Genomic DNA, 18,555 nt, shown 5'->3' with positions numbered 1-18,555 from the left:
CATTTTGGACAATTGGAACAGCCAAGAGAGCTGCTATTTGCTCCAACTGGAAAACTACACATAGCTGTCATTACACGTGTTTCCCAAAAAAGCACATAACAACTTGCCATGGCTGCTTCAGTTTGCAGACATGGTGCTGGGGTAGGGGTGGGGGAGGCTCAAGCCCCTTCCTCATATGTACCATGGTCATGATTGGAATGCAGCTCTGTGTGACCAGGAGACTTAGAACTCCTGGTGGATGCGAGATATAAAATTCTGACCGCAGTCACAAGGACTTTGTATCATGTGAATTCACTCTCAGATTCATGGAATCTCTAGTTAAATGGATCTTGAGTACCAGGGCAGAGGATAACTACTACTGGAAATATGCTGCCAATCAGAGTAGAGAATACTGGGATATATGGACTAAAGTCTTTATAAATTTTCCTTCAAAACTTATTCCTGCACTTTTTTTGAGAGGGAGAGGTAAAAATATCAGCTGTTAGTACACAGAAAGCAGAGATATCCCTTAATACAAGAACTTTCGATAACTCAATGGAATTGTTGGACAGCTAATTCATAAGAAATAGAAGGAAGCTTGCCTGCATAGGGTTTCCAGATCTGGCTTGGGAAATCCCTAGAGATTTTGTGGCAGGCCCTGGAGAGGGCTGAATTTTGGGAGGGAAGTCAGCTCAACCGGGATATGATGTCATAAAGGCTAACCTCTAAAGCTGCCATTTCCTTCAGGGAAACTGATCTTTGTTGCCTAGAGATCAGTTGTAATAATGGGAGATCGCCTGTCACTACCTAGAGATTGGCAGCCCTTTGCCTGACACTCCTGTCCATCCATCCCAAAGGATAGAGGGAGTGGGTGGGGTTGGATTTGTCCCAACCCCAAGCAGTCCTTAGAATGTGCACCCTGGGAGAGCCATGGAGGAAGGGCCAGACCTCATTTAAGGTAACCAGGGAGATATTAATGGCAGGAGCAGTAGAGGGAAGAGGGTGCTGTAAACACCCCATCTCCCAAGCTTTCTTCTGAGGTTCTTCTCCCAGGTCAATCCTACTAAAGGAATACTGGAGGAGGAAACAGCACCAGACTCCAGTCTGACATCAGAGCCAGGCATGGCCATTCTGGGGCATCTGAGGACAAACAAACATAAATATCTAAATAATTGAATTATAAACTACAGAAGTACGTGCCCAGTAATAATTTCCCCCCATAACTACCTTAGGTTTGCAAGGGTAGTCTCATTAAAAACTCTCGATACTAAAATTATAAAAAATAGTTTATAAAAATGGCAAAATTATCTTTTTACATATTTCAGGTGGTCTGCAATGAACAGTGGCTCAGTGAACAATGGAGCACATGGGGGTGTGTGTGCATGTGAGTGTCCAAGAGTGTAATCACTATGTGGAGGTGAAATGGCTGTTGAATAAGCGCACATGGAAGAAAGACCAGGTGGTGTTTCTATGTTTGCTTATTCATGAGGGGAGACAGAATATTGTGGCAGGAAAATGTCAGAATGTGTTAAAGACAGCTTATGATGTATATGGATGAACATACAAAGAAAAGAAAGGGTTAGGGTTACTGGGCTCCCTCCATTCAGGGTCTTAGAGCCTCTGAAGAAAACAATTGGAGCCAGAAATATGCTAACCCTAACCCTCTACCATCACACTCAGCATGCAAAGTATGTACATATGCCAGCCCGTAGTGTTTTCTGTTTTCCCTTGGTTAAGACAAAAGCATCGTGGGGTCACTTTTGCCTGTGTTGGACCCTTTAAAAAATAATAGCCAATTCAGGCTACAACAAAGAAGTACTGTAAATGAATGTCTATAAACAAATTCAGCATTAAAAAGAGAAGGAAAGACCCTTAAAACTGAGGACCAGTCGGAGAAAATGTAGTGCCAACTTATTCAACTATGAGTAAGGAACTCTGCAAATTTGTACCCTTTAATCTGCTAAGGATTGGTAACTTCAGCCTTATGAGACACACGCATGGGAGCCGCTTGGCCAATTTTTTCCAGGGCCATTCCATTTCCCAACTCTGCTGTGATTTTTTTCCCTTCCTCTTCCCCTTTCTGTAATGCTTGCCACATGTGTTTGCTTTTAGTTAATGGGACCAAACTTGCCCAGCTGTCATCCCTCCCATAGCATCCAGATTTTGGGTTTAACGAGGGAAGCCACATCTAACTGCTGTAATGTGTGTGTGGCCAAGAGTGTGAATGCGTGCAAGTGCATGCATACACACATACCAATGCTTAGCCTTCTGGTTGCCTTCCCTCATCTCTTTGCTGGAGTCCTGGGGGATGCTGGCAGCTAGCAAATGGATGCTGGCAAACTGCCCTGAAAGTTGGACTTGCCTCCAGCCCTCCTCTTTTAAATACACATTACAGGCCACATTACAGCTTGATCATCAGGTCCTGCTCCCTCTATAATGTATAGCTGGCCTATATAAAGCTGCCCCAATGGACATGGGTTACAGAGAACCATGAAAGCCAATGCTGGGCACCATAGCTTCCTACCCGTCCACCTGGCTAAAATGGTTGCTCCAGCTTAAGGCTGTGATTTAGTCTTACAAGAATACTAGTATTTCTTTTATAAGATGATGCAAACCAATCAGCAAGATGATTAGAGACAATCCAGGACTGGACATGTTGTTATAGACTGAACCAATTTTTCATGTCAATTGAAATGCAATAATTGCTTCAGTCCTGTTAGAGGGCAGATGTGGGTGGAAGGGAGCTTCAGCATTCACATTCCTAGCCAGATAAGCAACCATGCACCTAATGGGTGCTGCCTGCTTGAATCCCCCCCTGATCCATGGGCCATGCTGTGTGCACACCGTTCTGATTAGACAACTGGCAATAGTCCTGATTGGCTGTTTCAACAGGAAGCGTAATAAAGGCCTGGATTCAAACTAGAGCTATCACTAATTATCTGATTCAGCTGCTGCATATGCATGGAGACGGGTTACGGTCGGTGTATGGAACTGAAATGCACTCTTAACTCTTTGCAATTTAGAGTGCTTTTTATACTGCTCCACAAAACACCATACAGAAAGCCAATTCAAAGTGTCCAAATCTAATTCTACCTTGTGGTGCCAACAGTTACACAAGGCTGTAAAGTGACAGTATGTTAGGGACATCTGTGGTTATAAGTGATCTGCTCTTCTGATGAGTTTGCCATTTCCACCCACAAATCAGACAGTAGGCTGAATGATACATATTTCAAGGCATTACAAACTGACAATTCTGTCAACTCTGTGGTGGTTGGACCACCTGCTAACTGCTGGAATGGCCAGCAACATTGTTCTGATGGGAACTCATAAAATGAGACAGTTCCATATCAGTTTTCAGAAAATATCAGTAGACCAGTCCTTTACTTTCATTGTTCAGTCTACCAATATCCTTAAATGAATTGGTTCTGAGTCCCAGTTATACACAAAGATATGTGCACATTTTCTGGCCACGTTATAAGAAATTTAGACAAATGGCCACACTATTCACAAAGCAATTCTGGTAATTTAAGCTTGTGTAACCCCCATGCCCAGAATGGGTTGGCCCAGAATGGGTTGACCCAGTAAGGGGTGGAGACTCGGAGCAGCAGAGAGGCTGAAAGAGCTCTTTTGCAGAAGAACAAGGCTACCAGACTCGGACCTTGATTTCTATAAGCCCTTAACACCTTGTTAAGGTAATTTCAATATTGTTGGGAACTACTGGGAAGGTAGTTGTTGTTTTGCTGTGTTGTAAATGTTGGAGTTTATTGTTTCAGGGTTTCTTTTGTGGTTATAATGGGTGAGAGTTCTCCTGGAGACCTTCATCATGTTGCAACCTGTTCATCAAGCCCTTGGAGTCTTCAGGAACCAGCCAACTTACCAAAGATTTGGACTTAGCAATATCAGTAGACTGTAAATAGAGGGACTTGAAATGTAACCTGAACAGGACCTTGAATTATAAGGTTAAAGGTTGATGTTTAATGTTATTTATGCAAAGAAAGTAAACTGTTTTGTTTAAATTTGGTTCTTTGCAACTCCTTCAGGCTGCCCCACAGAACCCTGGCTGAGGGTTACAAAATGGCGCCCAACTGGCGTGGGGCTTGGAAGTGAGATTGCAAATATAAATTACTTGCAATGGAAGTGTGCAGCAAGTTGGGGTTTGATCCCCATGGAAACTGTTTTGTTATGAAGAAGAGTTCAAGAGATGTTGCTGTGTTAATTTGAAACACTGTTTGGCAGTTATGAAGGAAGGGATTTAGTTGCAATCCCCATCCCTTCACCAAACTGCTTTGCTGAATTGCAACATTTGCTGAAGAGTTTTACCAAACTTCCAGTGCAGCTAAGTTTGGAATTGATTGGAAATCCCTTGCAAGGGAAAGACAGTATTTCTGCATTCAGATGCACACCAAATGTGGTTCCTCAAGTACCCAGGAATCTCTAGGAAATCATTGTACAATGATTTCCAAAAGTTGCAATTACAATTACTGTGGGACGAGCCAAATTTTTAGTGGGGGAGAATGTAACCCCATGCAGAATGGAGTTGGCCAGAATGGAGTTGACCAGTAAGGGAGTGGAGACTCAGGAGCAACAGAGGCTAGAAGAGCTCTTTACAGAGAACAGGCTACCAGACTCGGACCTTGATTCTATAAATACCTTAACACCTTGTTAGGTGAATTTCAATATTATTTGGGAACTACTGGGAGGTGGATTTGTTGTTTTGCTGTGTTGGAAATGTTGGAGTTTATTGTTTGAGGGTTTCTTTTGTGGTGATAATGGGTGAAAGTTCTCCGGGAGAGCTTCATCATGTGGGACCCTGTTCATCAAGCCCTTGGGTCTTCAGGAACCAGCCAACTTACAAAGAAGATTTGGACTTAGCAATATCAGTAGACTGTAAATAGAGAAGGACTTGAAATGCAACCTGAACAGGACCTTGAATTGTAACGTTAAATGTTGATGTTTAATGTTATTTGTAAAGAGAAGTAAACTGTTTTGTTTAAATTTGGTTCTTTGCAACTCCTTCCAAGTACTGCCCCACAGAACCCACAAGCTGAGGTTACACTTGCCCTACAAATTTGAAAATACTTCCACATACTCCCCCTCATCTACCCTGTTGCATCATTCCACCACAGCATGTTTCAAAGCCTTCACTGCTTCTGAGGCCTATGTCTAGAAGAGTCTCCTCACCTTCGCCCCAGTCTCTGAAGTCTCCCATGTGAAATGGATAATGTCAAGTCACTTCATCAAAACTTATAAAAGACTAACCATATCAAAAGCCTGTTGTTATACTCATTTCTAACCTGTGGATTTTGTAAATCAGTCTCAGTAAAACAAGAAGACGTTTCTAAATTTATAAATACAGTATCTTCTTAACCTTAACAAACATGTACTCATTTTTGCTAGAAAAGGTTTGTTCATTCTGTGACCCACAAGCCTCCACCCATACAGGCATGGCAGGTAAAGTACATTGCCTGCGGAATCCACCAAACAATATTACCCTGACTACAGTTATAAATTCTCACTTGTATTCACAAGTACCCCAGGTGGTATGCGCTTTCCATATCCAATTCAAGAGGAATCAGCCATTAGAATCTGTATAAAACATCATCAATCCCCAGGCAACTTATTTTAAAGCCCATAAATGGGTCTCTTTCTGTCTCAGAAGATGGCTCTTCATAATATGGAGATTGTTCTTCTATGGAGGATATGATTTCATCTTTAGGAAATGTCTTCAGTTTGTTAGGGAAGGCTTTGTAGCCTATGGCTGCTCACAAAAATAAAAGGTTTTTAAAACATTAACCCTGAACAAATCTCACAGAATATGTTCTTGGAGGGCTGGCTCTATGAAAAGAAGCTGTGCAATAAATTTATTAGTTTGCCCAGCATGCCCATGGCCATTAGTGCTACTTTCAGGAAGAAACAGAAGGGAAGCACATTCAGCATCAGAAGAAAGTCTTATGCTAATGCAAGTATACCAGTCAAACTTGAAAAAGATGTGCAACACAGTATGACTCCCAACACCATGGAACTGGTGAAAAATACATACACTGGCTACTGGGTTACTGTTAAGGCTTCTCCAGATGACTGATTTATTTGCAGACAGTGGATTAGAAATGTCTATTTCTAAAATAGGATGCCTATCTGTGGACAGCTCACAGTGGATAACACAGGAAGCGGGGAATCAAATTGCAGAGATTCAACAACCTCTCTTCTCTCTCCTTCAACCCACCAAAACCACCACCATGGGATCTGTAGGACACAGGAAAATAGAATAGGAGAATAATGATACATGACTCACTCAACCAGCCCAAGGTCTCACCAAGTAGGATGACTCTAATCTGACCAGACTAGCTTCATCAAGTTCTTTCTGCCTCTCAATTCCCTTTTGTCCCATGGTCACTTTGGCACATTCTCCTGAACCAAACACCCATTTTTCTTAAACCCTTGCAGACTGTTATTTACATGAACTATATAAGTAATAATGGAAATGCAATTTTAAAGCAGAGGTCTTTCTGTCTGTTCCTCTTTGCATTCCTTAAATGAAAAAGATGTTATTTCTGTTATATCATACTATATTATATCATACTATATTCTGTTATATCATACTATATTCTGTTATATATTCTGTTATATCATACTATATTCCCATGTTAGTATGTCACTGTCATCTGTAATTTTGTATACTTCATGCCAGACAACGCAGGAACTTTCAAAGGTTTGACCAAATTCTCACAAAGCCTAATGTGTCATTCCATCTCAGATGAATTCTTTTGCCTCATTCCTGTTAAATTAATAGGCACCCCAAACTACACCAGATGGCAACAAGCATTTTCAGATTTTTCTTCTATGAAAGGACATTCCCGAACACACACGCACACACACATGCCAATAAGGCCGTGACTGGCCTCCTCTGCATATTACACAATCTGAATGGAGTGCTGTATTATCAGTACCCTCAGGATATTTTCTTCAGAAATAAAACAGATAAATATTGCCAGCCAGGGCACTTAATAGATCTGTTTCTTAATAATATGGTCTGCAGATTCAATTGTGCTTATGAAGAAACTTTAAAAAAACCTTGGAAACCTGTGTTCAGAACCCTTGGTTCCCTGCCTTCTTTGTGAACTCTAAAAAGTTCCAAACAGAAGAAGGGTTGGAAGAGCTGGAGAGGAAGAACCCCTTGTTAAAACATGAATAGTGCACTGTTGGCGACAACTCTCATAAATCTAGTCAGAACATGTTATTAACTCTCAGTATCATGTGACAGTGAAAAAAATGTATATGAAGATCAGTAATGTTTAGACTGAGTTTAAATCCAGCAAAGAAGTTTCAAGATATATAGCTATTAGTTCCAGACAGAACAATTATGCATAAGATATTAACTACAACAGGAAGAGGATGAAGTTAGAATTTGGTATTATCAGAGTACATCAGATAATAATAATAAAGATGTTCTAAAAGGAAACTTTCTGGGATCCTATTCCTGTTGCTATTAAGGCCATACTAAATGTGCTTGTTTTTAAGGAACTGGGTTTGGGTTCCCCTGCTCAGGTTCCCTGCAGCAACTCAGCAGCTGAAGGTAATGGCTTTTTAAAGATAAAAGAGATCTTGTTTGGGCTCAAAGGCAGCTCCTGAATCTGCAACTCAGAAAGGCTGGAGAAAGGGCACAATTTGCCACAGAAATAGGAGGATGGGCCAAATGGCAGGATGCCACTTTCTTTATGATGGTTTTGAGGGAGGGGGATGAAGTCTTTATAAGAGCAAGCTTGAATCCCACCCCCACCTCTTTCTGACCACCAGCAAGGGAGACAACCAGTGGTGGGATTCAGCAGGTTCGCACCACTTCGGCGGGACCGGTTGTTAAAATGTTGCTTGTAAACAACCAGTTGTTAAATTATTTGAACCCCACCATCGGAACTGGTTGTTCAATTATTTGAATCCCACCACTGGAGACAATCACCCTTTCTCCCTTTATTTCAGACTGGGTGCAAGATGGTCCATTGGGGGCTGAGTAGGAATACGTTCCCCTCTGTCAAACTGGTGCTAGCCCAGGTGGGGTTTTGCCTACTCTATTCTGAAAAGGGTAACAGGAATTCTACCATTGTGAAGCCTAGACATTGTTACTGCATATTGGTGGCAGAAGTGCAGATCAAGTTGCTTGAGTAGTATACAGTACATCTTAGATGAGCGCCATGAAGAATCATTTAGATGGTGAAGGGTTAACCTTCAGACCAGACCTGTGGCATGAGTGCCTTTATGGACTTGGACAGGACGCTTGGACAGGAATGGTCATTATCCTTGACCCACAGACCATGCAGCTAGGGCAATAGGAAGTGACACACCTCTCTCAATCATCACTCTGGCAGATTCCGCATGGGCCAAAAACAGTGGTGTGAAAACGGTGTAAACCCTTTTACACCCTTTTACACCCTTTTACACTGTTTTCACACTGTTTTTGGCCCGTGTGGAATCCGCCAAAGGCTTGGCAAGGAAAAACCTGAGCCATATACATGTGACTGCTTAAGGCTTAGAGCCAAGGTGGCCTCACCCATTAAATACAGGATGTGCAAAAAAATGAGACCAGATCCTTCTGAATCCTACCATATGTATGCACTGCAAATGGGTTTGGAATGTGGCTTGGCCTGCAAGCATCACAGATCCCTTTGATCAATGTAAATAAACAATAGAATAAACTTGGCCCATTTCATCTCCCAGCTGATGTTTTGGCTCTCCTTGTTCTGCATCTGTAGGAGAATGCTGCCACAGGGGAAGAATGGCTCCTGTCTCCCCCCCTGAGCCATTTTTCCACACTGAAATAGTGATGGGGGTATTTTCCCAATTTTTGCTGTTCACAAGTAGTATTCTGTGCATGTGGAACAGTAAAAATGGAAGAAATAACTCTCCCCCTTTCATGATGAGAAAACAGCTGGAGGGTAAGGCTAATGTCCCTCCTCCTCCCTTGGCAGCATTCTGAGTCCAAACAGGCTTTTAATTTTTTTTGACAGTCTTTCTCCAAAAGGACGCTGTGAAGCTGTAGGGAATCTGAGTTGGGTCTGGACCCAGCTCTTTCAAATCAACACACCTAGTTTGTCCCTTAATGTTCACCAGAAAACCATTCCCCCTAGAAACAGTTCCCATACAATATGACTTGTAATGCATAGGAATCAAAAGGCACAGTTTGCTTTGGACTCATCCCAAGTCTACTCCCTTTAAGAAAATGTCCTGGCCTCTTTAAAAAACAAAGTAATCTTGTCTGGGCAGTCTGTGAACTGAACTCACACCAGTCAGAGCTGAGGGCAATAAAGCTGACATACAGCAAGTCCCCATCAGCCCCATAAGGTCTGCTTTTCCAGTCCTTTAATTTCCAGGCTCTTCTTCATTCTTTACCATTGTAACAAGCACTGTGACTAAGGCATTCCTTCATTTCCAAAGCCTGAACCTGTCCAGTATCTTACAATGCTGACTGCTAGGAAAAGGCTACCTATGTTTCCAACACACAGCAACCCCTCATTTCACAACAGCTATACTTTCAAGAAAGTTTTCAAGAAAAGGCCCACATACAATGAGATGCAGTATTCCAGCCCTGAATTCACAGAAGCATGGGTCAGCATAGGTAGGTCTGAGAAACTCAGGGACCATTTCGGTGGAGAGCTCACAATCGCTATCCTTTCTGGATAGATGTGTAGGCCATGTGGTTTTATTTTAACCGAGAAATTATTTATCAGTGTGTTCACAGTGTCTTAAGAATTTAGATAAAATGCCATTGTTAGTTTTTAATCTAAAATAATGGTATAGTAATAAGTTTGTACCTTTTTAAGTGATTCTGCAAACATATAAGGCTGCAGCAGTTTATTATTCTGAACACCACACCTAAGACCACCTCCACAAGCTCAGCCAAGGCTCCTTTTACTAATCTAGGCAAATGGTATACCAGTAGAAGATCCACACTATCCTTTATACCAGCGGTTCTCAATCTTCCTAATGCCGCGACCCTTTAATACAGTTCTGCATGTTGTGGTGACCCCCAACCCTAACATTTATCCATTTTACAGATGGAGAACACTGATGCAGAGAGTCTTAGGCGACTCCTGTGAAAAGGTCGTTAGACCCTCAAAGGGGTACCGACCCCCAGGTTGAGAACCACTGCTATATACCCAATACAAAGTACATACAATTAAGAAAAGCAATCTTCTCCATGAGAAATCCACAAAAGGAGGAAGACTCCTAGAGAACACCAATTTGAGTCTGATGAATGACTACGAACCTCCTGAGGTGATTTGTAATGGATTTAGATTGACCATCTCTCAAAACCAAGATATCAGGTCAGCCACTTTCTCCACCACTAACAGCCCCATAATAGGGAGGACAATTCACCAGTGGGAGCAACAATTGCCATGACAGAAGGGTGAATCCGCTGGCAGGCAGCTGCCACAGCCCTCCCTGGTGGTGGAATGCCATGCTGGATGGCGTGCCAGCATCCCTGTGTCTTCACAACTGGCATTGCAGGGGCAGCCCAGGGGCATGGCTAGGGAAGCAGCCCACACTAGTTGGCTTCCACTCCCCGCTACGTTGCTGGACACAGTGGTACCTGGCTCCTGAACTTATGCTTTTTCAGTGCCATAAGTCCATGGAAGTCCTATGGAAGGTTTTCTGGTAGTGGGGGTTTTTTTTACCTTTGGGGCTTCCATGCCACTAGAAAGCCCCCTGGGAATGGCAAGGTCATACGGCTACAGTGCCATGGCCAGGCATCCTGCTGTTTGGATGGAGCTGTAAACCATGTAAATAAAAGATCTTATTCTGAAAAGTATCATTGAAGTGGGGGAGTCTGCTTTTTGAGATGAACAGTATACTAGACAACTGGTAAGCTCCCTCATGTCTCTTCCAGAGGCGGGGCTACCAGGGGCGGGGGCGTGTGCCACGCACCAGGCGCACAGTTTTGGGTCATGTGGGGGGCACAAAATTCCCCCCCTCCCCTTCCCCCTCCCCCCCACGGCGCCCTCCCACTTCCCTTCCCACACTTACCTTAGTTCCTTTCCTTTTCCAAGAACGTTTTCAGGCTGAAAAAAAAGGCCTATTCACAGTACATGCTAAAAACGGCCTGAGGAACTACAATTTCCAGGAGACCTTGGGGCTTACAAGGTCTTCTGGGAAGTATAGTTCCCATCAGGCCGTTTTTAAGCCTGAACTGTGAATAGGCCTTTTTTTCAGCCTGAAAAAGTTCTAGGAAAAGGAAAGGAACTAAGGTAAGTGTGGGAAGGGGGGAAGCTGCGGGGGAGTGTGCTGTGGTGGCTCCCCCGAAAAATATAGACTGCGCACCAGGCGCAGTTTGGCGCAGCTACGCCTCTCGTCTCTTTAATTGTCTACACAGACTGACACCTCCCACCACCCCTACTTGCCTGCTTCACAACCTCAGAATGGTTGGGTTCCATACCACAGATTATCACAGATTAGCAAACCCACCAAAAAGCAGCTTACTAGACAGCGCCCATAATTTTATTTATTTATTTATTTATTTATTTATTTATTTATTTATTTATTTATTTATATTATTTATTGTCCTCCTTTCTCACTAAGACTCAAGGAGAATTATACAGTGCAAGTCAATGCAATCAATAGGATGAGACATCTCATGAACATGGTAATAGGATTGGATTACAGAAATGTGAAACACAGCAGAAATCACAAAACACAAATAACGGTAAAGTGGACACATTCACGTCTAAGTTAACTGGACGAAAGGACTGACCTCAATGATCTCTCTGCTGGACTGGAAGTCTTCCATTAATGTATGGATCAAGCATCCACTGTGTTAAACTCTGTGTGACTCTGATTCCTTAGGATACCATCTTATGAATTCCTGGTGCTGGGGTAAGGTATTTAGTTTGATGTAAAGGAGCTGAGGTCCAGTTGCAAATTCCAGCTCAACCACATATTGTTTTCCAAGTTCTAGATTAACAAAACAAACGTCATTAATCAACTCCATACAAGATAGAGGTGATGCTGATTGACAAGACTGATGGTCAGAATTATATTTTTCTGCTCACTCTTGATACGGTTCGTTAATCTTCACCTAATTCAGTTAAAAATCTAGGTGTGGTAGCTAAACTTGTTTTTTCCCCCATTTTACTTATTGCACAGTTTAGTCTTTTATCTAGATTCTGCAGATCTAGCAGCTCTGATCCATGTTACAGAAATCATATGGCTAATCAATAGTAACACACGAAAGTATGGCTCTATATGAGGCTGCTCTGGAAGACAATCAAGAAACTTCACTTGAGGCATAGTATGGCATAAGACAGAATTTTTAAAGAGGGCTTTTGGTTATTTGTGTTGTGTTTTTCTTTGTGTAGTACTTCTGGCCGTTTATATGATGTTTTCTGCATGAAGCAAGACACTATATCAGGAACAGTACAGGTAAAGCCCTGAAGCAGGACATGAGATACTTGTTGTTAGCTATCTACCCAAAGGACTTTGCGTTGCATTCTCACCTCCTCACATACCATGCCCACTTCTACTGTTTACCTGTACTTCCATTAGTCTATTGTTCCAAGCTCACTGGCAAGTGGCAGGAACAGAGGGAAAGACCTGGCTGTCCTGCTGAAATAGTTACCAGTCAAGGATGTAAATTATCTCTGGCAGATGCTCATTATTTTTAAATGTCCTCAAAAAGTACACCCATACCAACAAATACTTTTTTCAATTTACAATGTAAGCAATATTGACTTTCCTGGAGCTATTTAAATCTATTCCTTTTGATGTCCTGTCCTTTGTGATTATGATTCAGTAGTTAGTCAGATGACTTATCAGACCTTCCCAAATTCTAAGGAACATGGCTTTTTAAAGAAAAATCCTTTCAGCCCTGTACTAGTCTAAGCTACATGCCAACATCAACCCAGCATTAAGGAAGTAGTGTTTAAGTGCCAAAGCAATCAATATACCATAGGAAGGGAAGGAAATACAACCTTACTAATATTCAGAGATATGGAGCAGAAATTATTCCAGAAAAAATCAATTTCTAAAGATTCATGGTCTACAAAATTAGTAATGTGATGCATTTGCCAGTACACTATAGGCAGCCTAGACAGTTTCAAAGTTGTACTTTATTTTTTGAGATTATTATCCCTCAAAGTTGTGCGAGATAGTATATATTTTGATTTGATCTGCACACCCAAAGTTATAATTCTTATTTATATGTTCTCACATGGCAGAGGGGATACTGTAATAGACAGTTGGATATGGAACAAACAAGCAGTGCAGGTGATGAATCCCAGAGACCTACATAGAGTTAAATTTTCCTGAAATAGATGAGTAAAAAACCATGTTCATAGCCCATTATGCAGAGTTCCCTGGCCATGCTAAAATTACACTGCAATTCTAAGCATCAGGGCCGCAGCTGAAGAAAATGAAGCCTGCGACAAGAACAAAAAAATGCACCCCTCAAACATCAGATACACATTTTTTAGATAACTGTATCAAAGCAATGTCCCCCTGTTCCCTGAAGTACTTCCACAAGTGTATCTCCATTCATATACAGCATAGGCATAAAATTAACACTATTTCTACAGAAGACATCACTAACTACTCCAAGGAATCTTTTCAACTATCCATCATTTCCCTGTCATAATTCTCTCCCCCACCCCCACAAAAGAAACCAATTCTCATAAGTCTTCCATATTATTGGAAAAGAAAAGCCTGTGAAGGTTAAGACAGTGTTGTGAGGGGTGGGGGGTGGGGAACTTTATTTTGCGTTCTTGAGATTTACTAATATTGGTAATAATGTTATGATGTTCTGGAAAAGATAGGATCTGCAATTCTGGGAAGGGAAGGGAAGGGAAGGGAAGGGAAGGGAAGGGAAGGGAAGGGAAGGGAAGGGAAGGGAAGGGAAAGAAAGAAAGAAAGAAAGAAAGAAAGAAAGAAAGAAAGAAAGAAAGAAAGAAAGAAAGAAAGAAAGAAAGAAAGAAAGAAAGAAAGAAAGAAAGAAAGAAAGAAAGAAAGAAAGAAAGAAAGAGAAAAATGAAAAGGAGACAGAAGGAGAAAGAGAGAAGGAAGAAAGGAGAGAAATTTCTTAGATTGGTTGTGAAACTATCCTCTGGAGAGGTATCAAGGCCTATATTTTTGTTCCCACTTGAGTAAGTAGCAGTAGCAGATCCAAGGGGTCACTTCAAATTAGGCAAATGGGGCCAGGGGAAAAGACTTAAACTTCCCTCACCATACACCGCTGTTCTAGTTTGTAGTCAGGAAATCCAAGGTACCTTGCTATGAAAAAAATCCAAATGTTTAGGAATGCTACACTGAGAACTCTCATTGCTTCATTTTAATTAGGCCATTATTTCAAAAATGAGCCCATGTGATTTAGTGGTTTAGTGGTGGACTCTAATCTGGAGAACTGGATTTGATTCCCCACTCCTCCAAATGAGTGACAGACTCTAATCTGGTACATGAGGTTTGTTTTCCCATTCCTTCAAAAGAAGCCTGCTGGGTGACTTTAAGCCAGTCACAGTTCTCTCAGAACTCTCTCAGCCCCTCCCGCCACCCCACCCCACAATCTGTTGGAGGAAGGGAATGGTGATTGTAAAAGTGGCATCAGGGAAATAATATGTGGCCATGGAGATGGGGCAAAATATTTTGGTGACGGAAGCAGAAATCCAAATGGCATTGCTCCTGCCCCTCTGATGATACAAATACAAATCATATAATCATTTACTTGGGGCTCTCTGATGGCCTCAGTCTCCTGAGGCAGGCTGCTTCTCTCCGTTTAATTGTATTGCTATTCCTGAATCCAGGTAAAAAGGAAATGCAAAAAAGCAGAGTTTGTGTGGACTAAAAGGCCACTTACAGGGAGAAAGCAGAACTATCTAGCACATCACAGGGCTATCCACACAATCCAGCGTGTAATACAATGCCAGGCCTCTTCCGAAAAGCCAAAAAACCCCCAACCCATCAAGTCCCAGCTGATTTATGGTGACACCATGGGTTTTCAAGAGTTTTCAAGGCAAGAGGCATTCAGAAGTGATTTGTCCACTGTCCCACTCTGCTTTATGACTCTGGATTTTCTTGGTGGTCTCCCCGCCCTCAGTCTCCTCCCGGCCACAGCACTGCTCAACAGAAACGAAAGTAAGCTTAATTTTAAAGCCACCCCAGGCTTTGGCGATGGGGGGTGGGGACAGGTCCCAGGAGTAGTTGGCAGGGAGTGCAATGCTCTCCTTACTCCTGGACCTAGAGGGAAGAGAGGGAGCTGGGTGGCCAAATGTACCCCCCACATGGCACACAGAAGTTGTGCTGGGGTCTTGAGCCCCCTCTGGACCTCCCTCACGAAGCTTATGCTAAGCATGCATGCTCAGAAATTGGACTTACTTCCTGGTAAATATACTTAGGATTGCTGCCTGTGAGTCAACACTTTCCAGTGCCTTTTACTCTCTTGAAATAAAACAATGTACTGGAAATGCATGTTATATTATATTTAAAGTTTACAAGTATTATTCCAATATAATAATTTCCACATAAAGCTTTCAATTTGTTTGAATGTAACTTTTAAACCACCCTCAATTGTTCGTATTTAATTGTTTCAGTTTAAGTATTTATTAATATCAGAATATAAAATTTACATGGGATAAATTTGAATGTGTTTATTAAGCATTTGTCAAAATAAACATACTAAATCAGACCATTAGGAATCAGATAATTTTCTGGAACCCTTCCAAAACAGTTTACAGTTCTAATTTTTTTTAAAAAAATGTGCTGACATTGGACTACAAGTATAATTCACACTTCTTCTAGATCTTCTTCAAAGAAAACAAGAAGTTATTCCATTTTCACAAAGAGCAGTGCTACAGAATTGTTGTCTTTTTAAAATAAGAAGCTGGTGGGTGTACAATTTACAATGTGTCTTCAACCACCCATTTTAAACTAGTATTATTACTCTCTGACAGCCCAATCCAAAGTGGGCTGGCAGACGGGGACGATGCCACTTCAGCACTGCCCCACCCTCTCCAAGACTTTTCTGGGCTGTCGGAAGTAAAAAAAAAAATGGGGGGGGGGGAACCCTTGGGAGAATCCCTCATAGGGAATAACAGAGATACACCACAAAAAATGTGGCATATCTCTGATGCAAGCTCTGCCAGCGCACAAAGGCTGGGCGGGCAGTGGAAGCTAATTAAGATCAGCTCTACCATCACCACCACCAACCACAGCCTGGCTCTGGAATGCCTGGGTACTTTGCCTCTCCACTGGCACATTTGCCCCTTGAGTCAACAGGGTGGGTACTCATGCCAGTAAAAGACTGCGCTAGCTCCAGAGAATGGTCTGCCCTCCCACTCTGGATTGGGCTGTCCACCTGGTACTCTTACTCTATATTAGCTATTCTGCTTTTATAGAAAGATAATAAGGGGGGAATAAAAAAATGAGATCTTGCATTACCAAGCCAAAACCATCTACCATCAACTGTGCATGTATATGTTAATTATATGCATAATATAGTGGCCTTATATTTGCTGCATCCAGTGAGCTATGTGGAATGGCTTCACATTAGCAAAAAGGTTACTTAGATTAGCAAATACAACTCTGGGACGGATAATTGATTTTAACATATTATTTGGAAAAGGGACCTTGATTGGGAATTCCAGTCATTGACAACTGTGGCCAAAAAGTCCTGCTGACCCATAGGTTTAGCAATCCCGCCCCCCCCCCCCCCCACTCAAGGCCAAATAGCTAACTATCTAATCACGTTGGTCAATCCAACACAAAGATGAGCTCTGGCTCTATTCGATGTCATGCCCTTTTCTTTTCTCCACAGTAGGTTCAACAATCTCAAGCTTAAAGATTATGCTCCTGCAATCAAAATCAGATTGAAACCATAGCCCACTCCCTCCTCCATTGTCTGAGAACTAAGGGAGTCAGAGCCACATATGTAAATTCCATCCCATTACTTACCTTGGCTCTTGCAGACTCAGTTGCTAATCCAAACCTTTTGACTAATTCTGATTCTATATTTACTGAGATAGTTGCAAATTTTCTCCTTGAAGTAACTGAAAGCAAACGATTGACTAAATGGTCTGTATTTGCATGTATAGAACAAATGTATATAACCTTCCCCACCCCCTCTTTTTATTATTCCAAATTTTATCTTAATATTTTATTTTAATATTATGATATGCCAGTAAATGCTCTGAAAACTGATTTGGAAAAGGACATGAAGGATAATAGGAGTTCTTTGGGTTTAGCCAGGGACTCTGGCAAACAAGGTTTTGTTCTTGAAATGGAACTAGAACACTATCAAATAAATTCTGCAATCTGTACTTTGGAAACAAGCAGGAGAAACTGTCTAAGATCCCCTAAAAGACAAATTTCTCTTCTCACGGTAAAGAATGTTGTCTTTCCAGTAGAAATTTCCAACTCCTACCCTTTTGACCTTCTTCATGTAAAATCACTAATTAAAATGGCAATCAGAAGACAGCACAGCAGGGAGAAGAAACTTTGCTCTCCAGCTTACATAAATGACAGCTCCAAAAAACTTCTCTGTCCTCTGATTCCAAGGCTGCTATAAATAACAAGCTTCAAGACTTGGTACTAGGGCACAGCATCCCAGTACCCCAGTCATTTCATCAAAACTTACCTGAAACCAGCACTCTTTCAGCACAGAGGGCATGTACAGTGTCCATTAACTCTCTCCATTAGCACAGTCTTTCCCCACCCCCTTTCTCTTTCACACACACATTCAACCCTCCCCCCCTTCATACAAACAACAGATGCCCCTCTTCTCTTTTTGCATTAAATCTAACGGCTTTCTTTATTATCATTCTGTTCCTTCATTGCTTTGAAGATTTTTGTAAGGCTTGTTTTATCTCCTTTGTTTTTATCATTCAATCTGTCTTTATTTCTGACACTTTTTTCCTTCATGGTTCTTCCAGCTTCTGATCCTTAATATTTTTAATATGTAACTACCTTAGAATACAGGTGTGTAGCGCCAAAGGGGCGGGGCGGGGTGAGTGATGCTCCGGGCACGTGCTCCTGTGGGAGTGTGGCAAGGGCATTCCAGGGTGTTTGGGGGGCATTCTGGGGGCAGGCGGGGGCAGAGGGCACACACGTTTCCTGGGCGTAGTTCCCCCTCGCTCTGCCCCTGTTAGAATATCATGATGCACTATCAGTTCTGTGCCTGGTTGCCAGATTCTAGTACCTCAACTGATGAGAAAGGTCTTGCTTCTATTGCACTTGCAGATCCCAGATAACCATGCAAATAAAACACCAAGTTCAAACTAAGAAAACTCCCTATGCTGGCTGTACATCGGGCATAGTTCTCATTATCTAATGTCTTCCAGTTTAATGATCTTCAGTCATTATGCCGCTACAGAAATAGTAGTGGACCACCCACCAAATTTTGATTCTAAAGACATGTCTGTAAGGCTAGCCATTTATAACTTGCTATGTCGTTACTGCAAGCAGTGACGTAGGTATAGATTTTTTAGGGGGGGCTGGGGGGGCACGCCCCCACCTGCCCCGGGGATGTGGCCACAACTCCCCAAGCCCTGCCCCTGGCCTCAGTGCTTATAAAAGCAGCTCTCCAGGGCCCGGGATGGCAGACTCCCC

General features: G+C 42.2%; 1 protein-coding gene across 5 annotated transcripts in view; it reads right to left on the bottom strand.

Annotated features, from left to right (window-relative positions):
• Window positions 1-18,555, bottom strand: part of DAGLA (diacylglycerol lipase alpha) — a 126,431-nt gene that overhangs the window by 65,979 nt on the left and 41,897 nt on the right. For 2 of the 5 annotated variants that reach the window (XM_048483811.1, XM_048483815.1), the window contains exon 2: window positions 11,720-11,919. The exons of the other annotated variants lie outside the window; for them this stretch is intronic. The gene's annotated coding sequence lies outside the window, so the exon portion shown is untranslated. The remainder of the gene's footprint in view (window positions 1-11,719; window positions 11,920-18,555) is intronic. 5 annotated transcript variants of the gene reach the window in all.

This window comes from Sphaerodactylus townsendi, linkage group LG02 (genome assembly GCF_021028975.2).
Source record: "Sphaerodactylus townsendi isolate TG3544 linkage group LG02, MPM_Stown_v2.3, whole genome shotgun sequence".
Lineage (NCBI taxonomy): Eukaryota > Metazoa > Chordata > Lepidosauria > Squamata > Sphaerodactylidae > Sphaerodactylus > Sphaerodactylus townsendi.
This window is presented reverse-complemented; position numbering and strand designations above follow the sequence as displayed.